Source organism: Dermochelys coriacea, chromosome 2 (assembly GCF_009764565.3).
Source record: "Dermochelys coriacea isolate rDerCor1 chromosome 2, rDerCor1.pri.v4, whole genome shotgun sequence".
Lineage (NCBI taxonomy): Eukaryota > Metazoa > Chordata > Testudines > Dermochelyidae > Dermochelys > Dermochelys coriacea.
The window spans coordinates 58,131,314-58,143,594 of NC_050069.1; the positions used below are offsets into that span (position 1 = coordinate 58,131,314).

The following is a 12,281-nucleotide window of genomic DNA, read 5'->3' on the forward strand; positions in this document are numbered from 1 at the left end:
TCTGTTTCAATTCAGTTGTTGGAAATACACTTTAAAATTTTAATCTGCTGGATTTGTTATGTTATACCCTGATCCTACAAAGTGCAGATACTGAATATTACCTGAATGTGACTGAGCACCCACTCAGCACTGCTCAGTCAGTACGCAGCATCTGGCAGGATCATCCCGTAGTGAGCTCTGCTTTTGTGCTTTAGAAAATATAGTTTAATATACTTTAAAGGGACTTTTTGTACAGGAATGTATTTATGTTCCCTGAATACGTCTGCCTATATATTTTACCATTTGATGTCTTATGTGTAACTGTCAAAACTGACTTCAGATAACATAAACATTTTAGAAACATTCTGCATCCTGATCCTGCAAACACCTACGTGTGGGAGCAACATTATGCTTCTGAGTGATCCCACTGAAAAAAATCAATTTATCATTCTAGCTGCATGCCAAAATTCTTTCACGCTGTTGGATAGCATGAAATTGAAACTGCAATTCCTGTCACCCTCAATTTAAAAACACGTTACCTGAAAGCAAAGATTTGTTTGATTACTGATATTTCAAATAGTATTTAATGAATATGTCTCACCTACATATATTACCTACACTTTAATGTGAGTTACGGAAACATTTATGCATGTACTTAATTTGATTCCAATAGGACTACTAGTGTGTAATGTTACTCACATACCTAGTGTTTCCAAGATCTGGGCTATACTATGTGTATCTCTCTATTTATCCAGGTACTTTAATAGGCCTGTCACTGTAGTATATCTTGTATAATGAGTAGTTTGTGTATATGAGATATATAATTGAATAACATTTTAAAATTGGGGAATATAGTGAATAATTTGATTTTGATGAGGACTTCTATTAATACAAATGGTCTTTCTGCTGAAATCTGAGATGATCTCTTTGTGTAGTCTTGCGTTGTGGTAATTCAAGTTACAGCACAGGTGGTACACATAGTTTACTGATGTTACAGATAGTATTTAAACAAGTCTTTGCTCCAAGGTAGTATATCATAAGTTTTTAAATTGAGGGTGACAGGAACTACTGCTGCACTTTCATGTTATTCAACTATGTGGAAAAATTTTGACATAGAGCTGGCGTGATCAAACTGAAAAAATTTTACTTTCTAACTTCATTTGACATGAGATTCAGAGGCATTTGGAAATTATGAAATTGAACAGTATGTTTGGAGAATTTAACTTCCTTGGGGAGCTTGCTTATAAAGGTTTGATATGAAGGGATTTATGATCTGAAAACACTGCAGCAAAGCTGTGACTTTTTTTGTTTGGTGAGTTTCTTTTTATGTTTGATTTGTGAGTCATGCAGGAATGGTGCCGTTCTTGCTGTAGGAATAAAACTGCAGATATCGTGCATATTGCTGATAATGTGCTCTAATTGTTTTACAAAACAGATATTCCATAGGAGATTGATATTCTATAAATACAAGCGATGAGGTCAGAAAAGTTAAAAAAAAAAAACAGCAAGAAGTTTAAAATGTAAATGAGCAACACAGGTTTGAATGAATAAAATAGCTCAAATTGCAAATAATTTAATTTATCCAAGTTCATTAAGCATGTTAGAAAATTTTACTGGTTTGTCACTTACTTTTGACCCAGACTCCATGTAATAAAAGAAAAAGAATCTCAGTCTCTTTTTATGTGTGATGTTTGACACTGATGTCATTCAAAAAACATAGGCATGTGTATTTATACACTTTCTTAAGGTGACAAATTGTATGTAATTTTAAATTTCCTATTAAGTTTCACATATCTGGATTTCTGATAGCCTATGAAGAACTTACTTATTATTTATATTTAGTTATGCCTATACTTGCACATAAAAGTAACCTCTCCAATGCATCATTAAGGATCTACAACCTATCCTGAAGGATGACCCATCGCTCTCACGGATCTTGGGAGACAGGCCAGTCCTTGCTTACAGACAGCCCCCCAACCTGAAGCAAATACTCACCAGCAACCACCCACCACACAACAGAACCACTAACCCAGGAACCTATCCTTGCAACAAAGCCCGTTGCCAACTCTGTCCACATATCTATTCAGGGGACACCATCATAGGGCCTAATCACATCAGCCACACTATCAGAGGCTCGTTCACCTGCGCATCTACCCATGTGATATATGCCATCATGTGCCAGCAATGCCCCTCTGCCATGTACATTGGTCAAACTGGACAGTCTCTACGTAAAAGAATGAATGGACACAAATCAGACGTCAAGAATTATAACATTCAAAAAGCAGTTGGAGAACACTTCAATCTCTCTGGTCACTCGATTACAGACCTAAGAGTGGCTATCCTTCAACAAAAAAGCTTCAAAAAAAGACTCCAACGAGAGACTGCTGAATTGGAATTAATTTGCAAACTGGATACAATTAACTTAGGCTTGAATAGAGACTGGGAATGGATGAGTCATTACACAAAGTAAAACTATTTCCCCATGTTATTTCTCCCCCCCACCCCACCCCACCCCCCACTGTTCCTCAGATATTTTTGTTAACTGCTGGAAATAGCCTATCTTGCTTGTCACCATGAAAGGTTTTCCTCTTTCCCCCCCCCCCCCTGCTGCTGGTGATGGCTTATTTTAAGTGATCACTCTCCTTACAGTGTGTATGATAAACCCATTGTTTCATGTTCTCTGTGTGTGTATATCAATCTCCCCTCTGTTTTTTCCACCAAATGCATCCGATGAAGTGAGCTGTAGCTCACGAAAGCTTATGCTCTAATAAATTTGTTAGTCTCTAAGGTGCCACAAGTATTCCTTTTCTTTTTTCATAAAAGTAAGGTAGCTATTTAGGCTCTAGAAAAGTACCTATTTTCAGTTCCAAAAATACTGTTGTAAATGGTGAATCAAGTTTATTTAGAATACATTAAATGGGAAGTTATTTTTCTCCCTGAAAATGGCTTTGGAAAGAGTTCTTAAAATGCTATGTTTAATTGTTTTGATGGAGATGCATTCCCTCAGTGAGAATATTTTTCCTACCTTCTTGTTTATATTAAAGTTAGGCTGATTATTGCCACAAAATATATAATTTCTGTTCTAATGCAGGATTATTATTGAGCAATGACTAATAACAAGAACCTGCAATATAACAGCAATGTATGAATATGCCGTAAACCAGGGAATGATAGCATAGTGTTTGCTGTGCTCATTTGCAGCAATAACAAAGGATTAAATGCTTTATAACTCCGGCACTACAGTTCTCATTCTTTCTGTGTTCCTGTAAGTAGGCAGGGTAGAAGATGATTAAGAGCAAATATAAAATTCAATAATCACATTAGAGATAGGTGAGTTATTAGACAATCAATAAGATAAGATTTGTCTGAGAAAAACTATTGCGCTGTGCAGACAGTGGGTGATTTCTGTTAAATAACAGGATTATGGGGGGAAAGGATTGTGTTCATGACTGAGACACCTGTTGAGAAAATAGGCAACTATTGACAAATCTGATTCATGACTGAGTGACTGCTCTGCTGGTCTTCACATGATTCCCACAGAGAGATCTTCGACCGCCTGCTAAACAAGGTCTGTTTGAAGTTTCTTTTTAACATTTCCAAGACGTTAATTCAGCAGGACATCTCCATTGGGATTCCCAATGTCACCAAATCAGCAGCTGTTGAAATCCATTCACTTCAGCATTAAATGCTTGTATAAGTTTTTTTTCTTTTATTTGTGACAACAGCAAAGTAAATAGAATCCTAAAATTTCTGCACTATTCGACTTTTACATGTGTGAAAAGTTTCTGATTGCAGTTGTGGTCTGCAGGCACAATATTCATTTGTAGGAAACAATGCCAATCTGGGTAGTTTATAGTCATGTGCTAGAAAGGTTTCAGAGTAGCAGCCGTGTTAGTCTGTATTCGCAAAAAGAAAAGGAGTACTTGTGGCACCTTAGAGACTAACAAATTTATTAGAGCATAAGCTTTCGTGAGCATCACGATCATCAAATGCATCCGATGAAGTGAGCTGTAGCTCACGAAAGCTTATGCTCTAATAAATTTGTTAGTCTCTAAGGTGCCACAAGTACTCCTTTTCTATGTGCTAGGAAGAAATTTTATTTCTTTAAAAAAAACCCAGTCATTCTCTATTGTTTTTTTCCTTATAGAAACATTCAGATAAGTTTTGTGGTTATAGTCACACTGTGTAAAAGTGCTTTTTAAACTAAATTGTCTTAGTAGTTTTCAATAGATGTTACCAGAAAGTTATATGGTCCAGATAATCAATGAATACTGAGTCTTGGGGAAAAAACCTTTCTCTACCTGACTTACATTTTCCTGTGAAATCATGTGGTGTAAAAGAATTTGTGTGGTTTGGGGAAACAGGGGAATGTGAGACATACTAACACTTTTTTCAAAGCTTACTTTGATATTTAAGTATTTTTCTTTTCTTGATTATCTTAAGAAAGGTATGATGTATGTTGTTAGGTGTAACTAGAAACCCGATGTCTTTCACTAACTGCAGTCTTAAATATGAGACCCACTGGCTGCATATAAAGACACTTCTGGTTTGAGCTAAGTTTCTTTTTTGTTTACTGAACTTGTTGAGATTTAAGTGTATTTTTACAAGTTCATTAATGTATTCCATTCTTTCTGATGTATTTTTTCCCAGTATTATCAGATTTCATTACGTGGGAAGAATTGTCAAATCAACCCATTATACAGCAAAGCAGTATTAAGTCTGTCTGGAATTTGTTCTTGCTTCAGTTTACAGGAGAATATTGTGTAAATCAGGCGCTCGGGTTTCAGTGGGAGGCACGGGGTTGCACAGCATCCATTTGTCAAGTTGATTGCACCTCAGTGAGGTTGCATTAACTCGTCTTTGAACACAAGTGAAATCCTATGCGAAGCTCCCCTTTCTGTCATTTACACTAACATCCATCCTCTTAAAGAAAGGCCTCAGAGAAAAACAAAGTGATGGCACAATATAATCAGTCACTCAAGTTGTCTGTCATGTGTTTTCTTAAGGAAATGACTTTTAAGTTAGTGGAGCAGAAAATTGTAGAAAATTAGCAAAAGGTTGTTGTAAGAAGTAGGAGGAATTTTAAAAAATTGCAGATGTATGTGGAGTTTTCACACACAGCATGTAAGAAATGCATCTGTTTCTGCTATATAATTCTCCTCTCCTTCCAGCTGTTGTAGTTCAGTGTTAGTGCAATATCAACATAACTGATATTTAGTAATATTACTGTAATTAGTTGAACTCCTGTTATGACACCTACTTTCTGAGTAAACTTGAATTGGGTCATCAGCGAATGCACAGCTACAAGCTGATATGCCGATTTTCTGTTTTTCTATTGTGAGTCTGTTTTAAAGTGCTGAACATCCAAGTCATTTGCACCCTGTCTCGTATATTATGAAAGTTGCATGTGTATCTCAAAATTGTTAAGCCAGAAAGTGCATTAAATTTAGATAGAGCACAGTTGTAAAGAACTATATTAGTGTGCAATTAATTATTTGAAGATCATGGGTCTGATTCTTTTCTCTCTTACACCAGTGTAAATGATAGAAGAATCAGGATGCATATTTGGGGAAAGAGAGGAAGTTTGGTCTTTTTTCTTCTATTTTATTAAGGTTCTTGTCCTGCACCCATCACCGTAGTATCTGGCCTTGTCCATACACAAACTGGAACCAAAATAACTAAATAGGCTTTAGTTCACATCTTTAGTTATTTTGGTGCAAGACTGTGTGTGGATTTTTTTTTTTTAGATTAAGAATGTCCTATTTTGATTTAACCTAAATCTGTAAAAAAATTGATTTAGGAGAAGTTGAAATAGGATGTTCTTAATCAGAAATAAGAGTGACCATCACATGCAGACTTGCACCAAAATAATTAAAATTGCGAATTAAAAGTAATTTAATTATTTCGGTTCCAGTTCATCTGTAGACAAGTCCTTTAAGTGTCTTCCAGACATGCATTAAATGATGTGACTAGCGCCTGTCAAATGTGGTTCTTTCCTTCTTTCTCTCTTCCTTTCCCCAGGGGGGAAATTGCATGTGGCTTTTTGTTTCTGTATTTTGGTCTAGGAGTTAAAGCACAGTACGGGGAATTAGGAGAACTACGTTCTGTTCCAGGTTTTGCCACATGCATTTTGTGTGATGATATGATCCTTAGTCTCTTTCTGCCTCCATTTCCCCACCTGTAAGATAGGGATAATATCTACCTTACAGAGAAGTGAGTCTTACTCAGCTGATGTTTGTTAAAGTTCTTTGGGAACCAAGAATGGAAGGCATTGTGGGAGTACAAAATATTACTATTATTGATGTATATAGAATTTTTGACATACTACATTTGTATGATTTGGAAGGGAGAGAAGAAGGAAGTGTGGACAAGAGGGGAAGTAACTGGTTTAAATATTGTCATGTGAAGCAAATTTTTGTCATTACCATTTTCTTTGTGAAATAAATAGGCTGAGGTTTCTTTTAAATGCTTGGTTTGCATTAGCGGTCACCAGGTTAATTTTTTGGAAAAGCTAAATTGGAAGGTTTATTATTGTGATTTCCACTTAATATTTCAATCAATAAATGACATTTTTTAAATATTAAAAGCTTTTCATGTAACCCCCTAAGAGAAGGATTATGGCCTGGCAATCCTGCAAACACATGAATAACATTACTCACCTGAATAGTCTACTAACTTCAATAGAACAACTCACACTTAAAAGTTAAACATGCACTTGTTTGCCGGATTAGGTTCTAAGTAATTAGATCTGTGCTTCTCTTCAGAAAATAAATCTTAAAAGACTTCAGTACAAAATTCTTTTTAACTACAGCTGTTTAAAACTATGTAAATAGTAATTGTGAAAACTGACCATGTCTCTGCTGTTTATAGATGTTAACTGGCCTGCTTATTCACCTCATGCTTTACCAAGACACATCATTTGAGGTTGTGATATGAAGATAATACTGGCCAAATACTACTCTTCTTTTCCCTTTAAAACGTATGTGAACATTTGGAATTTGTGAGCTTCTGAGGGGCCTCATAGATCAATCTTGATTAGTTTATTTTTCTTCGTAAAGATTTTGATAGCCTGGTAAAGCTTTTGTTTGAAAGAGCATTCCTTGCTTCCTCTGTTGAGGGATGAAATATTGTTGCACCCAGCTCTCCACTGAAATAGTGAAAAACAATTTAGGTAACTGAATCTTTGATGGGGGGAACTTGGATTGAAAAGTCTGGCATTTAATTGCCCCCTTTCTCATAATTCTTCTAAATTTAACTTCAAAGGTGATTAAAGAAGTTATGGCTTAATTGCATAGCCTCATTCAGTCATTATAATTTTGCCTTAGAGCAATTTATTAGATCCTTATTTCCCTGAACCAGCAAAGATGATAATACTGAAATCTGTATTAGCTAAATGTCTTTTCAAGATTAATGTGGTGATCTGGATATAGATTTTTACATGCACTTTTTTCAGTTTTAATATCTGTGTTACAGATGGGGCTTATAACTATAGTATAGTTGATAGAAATCTGTGTATTTTAAATTTTACTGGCCAAAGAGCTGATACTGTTAGATTTGTGATCCAAGATAGTTCTATAAAATATACGTAATTGGAAAATTTATATCTGCAAGGGAAAATAATAGAGATGCATTTCTCTCTCTCTTTTTTTTTTTGGTACTGCTTTCTTAGATGTTTTTCTCCTGAGTTGATAATAGCAAAACTCTAATTCAGAGGAAGTATTGTCCAGTGGCTAGGGCATTAGCATAGGACATGGGAGACCTGGCTTCAAGATACTGATTTACCACAAATTTCTTATAGGGTGGTCTCTGTGTAGCTTGAAAATTTGTCTCTTTCACCAATAGAAGTTAGTTCAATAAAAGATATTACTTCACCCATTTTGTGTCTCTAATTTTTTGAGACCAACAGGGCTACAAACAAATTTCTTATGTAACATTTGACAAGTCACTTAGCCGCTCTCTAAAATGGGGATAACAGTATGTGATGGGGTATACAAACCCCAAAATGAGTCAGAAGGGGTTAAAGGACTGTACTGGGCCCAGGTAGATCTGCCCCTCCAGCCCTGCAGAGCATGCTGCAACTGGATACAAGATTGGAAAGGGAGCAACCCAGTTCAGAAGGACGAAGGCAGCACAAGGAAGACAGATTCCTGTCAAAGTGCCAGAGAAGTCTCCTTGAAGGAATAGGGCTGTATACTGACCCTGGTTTGGGCTGACAGTGGTTTCTTTTTTAATTATTATTATTATTATTATTATTACCCTATCTGGTATCAGAAGCTGAGGGAGAAAAGCATCAGTAAGAAGTGACCCAAGGAGGGTAACTCAGATGGCCCCCTCGGAGGCTAAACACTGCCGACCCTCCTGGGCCCTGGGTTGGAGTGTGGTGGAGCGGCTGGGCCTGGGCTCCCCTATCACTACTCCCCCTACTAGTGGGTTGGTACTAACCATTAGGCCACCCAGCCCACCAAGGACCCTATTACATTTGTTGGAGAACGTGGGAGTGTTAGTGTCCCAGGCCTGATAATAGGCCAAAAAGGAAAAAACAAACACACACACACAATGGATATCGGGAACTGCTAAAATGGGATCTCAAAAACCGACAGCCACAGCTACAACAGAGTCAGTTGCTCCCGCAGCTCGCCACCTAAACAGCAGCGACAGCTGGCGGCCCAGCAACAGCAATAGCTGATTTAGGAGATGGCAGCACAAGAGCAGGAACAGCAGCAACAGTGGCTCATCCAGCAGATGGTATCACTCCCTACAAACAGGGGTACGCACACCCCCATGGGTACACAGAGGTTTTCCAGGGGTTGCATCAACTTATCTAGATATTTTCCCAGTTTTACAACAGGCTACATAAAAAGCACTAGTGAAGTCAGTACAAACTAAAATTTCATACAGACAATGGACTTGTTTATGCTGCTCTACATACTATACGCTAAAATGTAAGTACCATATTTATAGTCCAGTTCATTTATATGGTAAAAATGAGAAAGTAAACCATTGTTCAGTAACAGTGTGGCTGTGACACTTGTGTTTTTATGTCTGATTTTTTTGACAAGCAAGTAGTTTTTAAGTGAGTTGAAATTTGGGGATACACAAGACAAATCAGACTCCTGAAAGGGGTACAGTAGTCTGGAAAAGTTGAGAGCCACTGACCTAGAGCCTGTCCATCGGGGGTGGGGGGCGGATGCCAGTTCAATCCCACCTGTCCCAGTAAAGCTGACCAAATGGGGCTTGTGCACAACCCCAGATATTCCTTGTCACACTTCAGAGCACATGGCTGTTGCATCCCGATGGCCCAAAGAGAGCTGGGCCACCCTATTGGCCCCTTACTTTACCAGACTGGCCCAGGCTACAGAATGAGATCTTGATGCATTGACTGTCCTAGACTACATACATGTCAAAGCAGCCATCTCACCAGAAACCTACTGATAACAGTTCTGCCTTGAGAAATTCTCCCAGGTGTGTGGCCACAGGCAGTCACTCAGAGCTTGAAGGAACACTGCTGGCAATAGCTCAAGCCAGGGTAGTATCAGGATTCAAGTGGTGGAAAAGATCAATTCACCCAAATCCTTCCAGCGGGAGGACACTAGTGTTGGTGAGATATCGTCTGGAAGCATTGGCAGAGGCAGTATCATTGGCAGAGAACTACCTGATGTCCCTCAGGCTAGAGGCTGAAATACCAAAAGTCATTCCTGGGCTCTCCAAGTCCCCATGGAGCACCAATACCCAAACACTGACAAGGGTAATTGTGGGAACTTGGATGCACAAACCTAGTGGGAGGGGGCACAAAAGCAAAGAGAGGAACCTGACGGTCCTTCTCTGCTGACCAGGTGGGGCCCCGCCTGGCTTGGCTGAGTGATCTTATCAAAACAGATTCTCTACCTTGGGGAACCTACCAAGAAATCAACTCCTCCCACCAGCAGCTATGTGTGGCCAGCAAGTACATTTCAGAAAGGACTGCCCATTCATGCTGTAATTATGATCAGGCCTGGAAAGCCGAGAACAGGGCTAGAAAGAGGGGGCCTTAGGAAAATGTTGGTCCCAATACAAATGGATGGAGTAGCTATACAAGGGCTGATAACAGGTTTCAGAGTAGCAGCCGTGTTAGTCTGTATTTGCAAAAAGAAAAGGAGTACTTGTGGCACCTTAGAGACTAACAAATTTATTAGAGCATAAGCTTTCATGAGCTACAGCTCACTTCATCGGATGCATCCGATGAAGTGAGCTGTAGCTCACGAAAGCTTATGCTCTAATAAATTTGTTAGTCTCTAAGGTGCCACAAGTACTCCTTTTCTTTTTACAAGGGCTGATAGACTCACTGTGGTCAGACCTTAGTTTGGAAGAGACTGGTGGGGACCAGAGGTAAAGCTAGGGACATAATCCAGTGTATCCGTGGGCACATGTGACCCTATCCAATGAGAGAGGTATGACTAACCATGCAAGAACATGTGGAAACGGTACAGGTTGGCGTGGCAAAAAGGCCTGGCTTATCCAGTCATGCTTTGGCATGACTGGTAGGTCTTTGGGGAAGAAGTCGAAGGGTGACAGAGTGCTTCCATGGAGAAAGCAGAGCCAGAGCCAGAAGACCCAGAAAGGTGGAAATGGCCACAGTGGCTGAGAGGGAGCCTCGGGAACAGGGGGGCTCAAAGGAAGATGAAGACCCAGGGGAAGGACCATCTTCATGAGTGAAAGACCCGCTGCCTGAACTCGACTGGGGCATAGAGGCTCACCACCACTCATCACCTAGATTTGTTGTCAAATGGGGGTGAGGAGTTTGTGGGGAAAAAAAGAAACACCCCCTTCCTGAACAAAGTTTATGAACAGCTCATCTGTGCAGATGGTAAAGCAGTTGAAACAGTGGACCCATTTTGAACTAATAGGGGAGAGGGCATACTGGGCAATGAAGGATCCTAGGACTGGAGAGCTAAGAATGCAATTCCTAGTACTGAGGAAGTTCTGAAGGCAGCTACTACAAGTGGCCTATACAGTTCCATGTGGGGGACACGTGGGGGGAGAGAAGATGCTTGGAAGGGTGACCCTGAGGTTCTACTGTTGTGTACCCGGAGGTGTGAGACTATTGCGCCTCGTGCCTGAAATGCCAGTGCATGGGCCAGAGAAAGGTCCGGAAAGTCCCCTTGGTACTGTAACCCATTGTGGGAGTGCCGTTTAAGCAAATAGGTGTAGACATGGTGGGTCCATTAGAGAAGTCCACAGCAGGGCACAGATACATACTGGTAATCTTGGACTATGCCACCAGATACCTCGAGGCCATTACCCTCTGGTCAGCAATAGTAGCTGTCATTGCTAGTGAACTCATAAAAAATATTTGCCTGGGTGGGGATCCCTAGAGAAATTTTGACAGACCAAGGGATGAATTTCACCTATGCATCTTATAGAAGGCCAACTCCTTAAGGATGTCAGTGTATTACCCCCAGATCGATGGGCTGATCAAACAGTTTAACAAAACGTTGAATAACGTTGAAAAAGTTTGTGACCACTGAACCCTGACACTGGGACTTCCTGATCCCCCTTCTCTTGCTCACTATTTGCGAGGTGCCCCAAGCATCTACAGGGTTCTCCCCATTTGAATTATTATATGGGAAGCAATCCGGGGGGATTCTGACTTCCTTTGGGAAGAGCAAAGCACCAGGACAACAATGTAATGAGGTATTTTATACAGCTATAGGAGAAATTGAAGAAACTGGGGGAGTTCACAAGAGAAAACCTACAGAAAGGCACAACGCACCCAGGAACAAGCCTATAACAAAGGGATCACACTGTGCATGTTCCAGTCCAGAGACCAAGTGTTACAGCTGCTACGAACCTCAGAATCCAAGTTGTTGGCTCACTGGCAAGTCTCCTTCAAGGTGGTGAGATGGATTGGGGAGATCATCCAGCAACTCAGGAAAAGGAAGTCTACCCAGGTGTATCACATCAACCTTTTGAAAGTCTGGAAAGGACAAGAGGGCATTCTTGTCACCCCATTCCTCCCAATCCAGAATTCAGACTTCAGGCCTCAGCACCAATCCTGAGGAAGATGTGGAAGGCAGTTTTCTAGAAACTCCAGGCCCCATGATAGAAGTAGGAGTTCTCGAATAGTGACCCAGCAAGTGGAGGAGCCCCACTGGGTTGTGCCCAAGCTGGATGAGTCGATGAGGTTCTGTATTGACTTCCAGAAGATGAACACCATTTCAAAATTCGACATGTACCCCATACCTAGGGTCAACAAACAGCTGGAAAGTCCACAGGCCACTAAGTATATATCCACCCTTGACTTGATGAAGGGATATTGGCAAATC

The 12,281-nt window shown here is 39.9% G+C and overlaps 1 protein-coding gene across 1 annotated transcript in view; it reads left to right on the top strand.

The window, feature by feature from the left end:
* STAU2 (staufen double-stranded RNA binding protein 2) overlaps positions 1–12,281 on the top strand; it is a 233,760-nt gene that overhangs the window by 165,573 nt on the left and 55,906 nt on the right.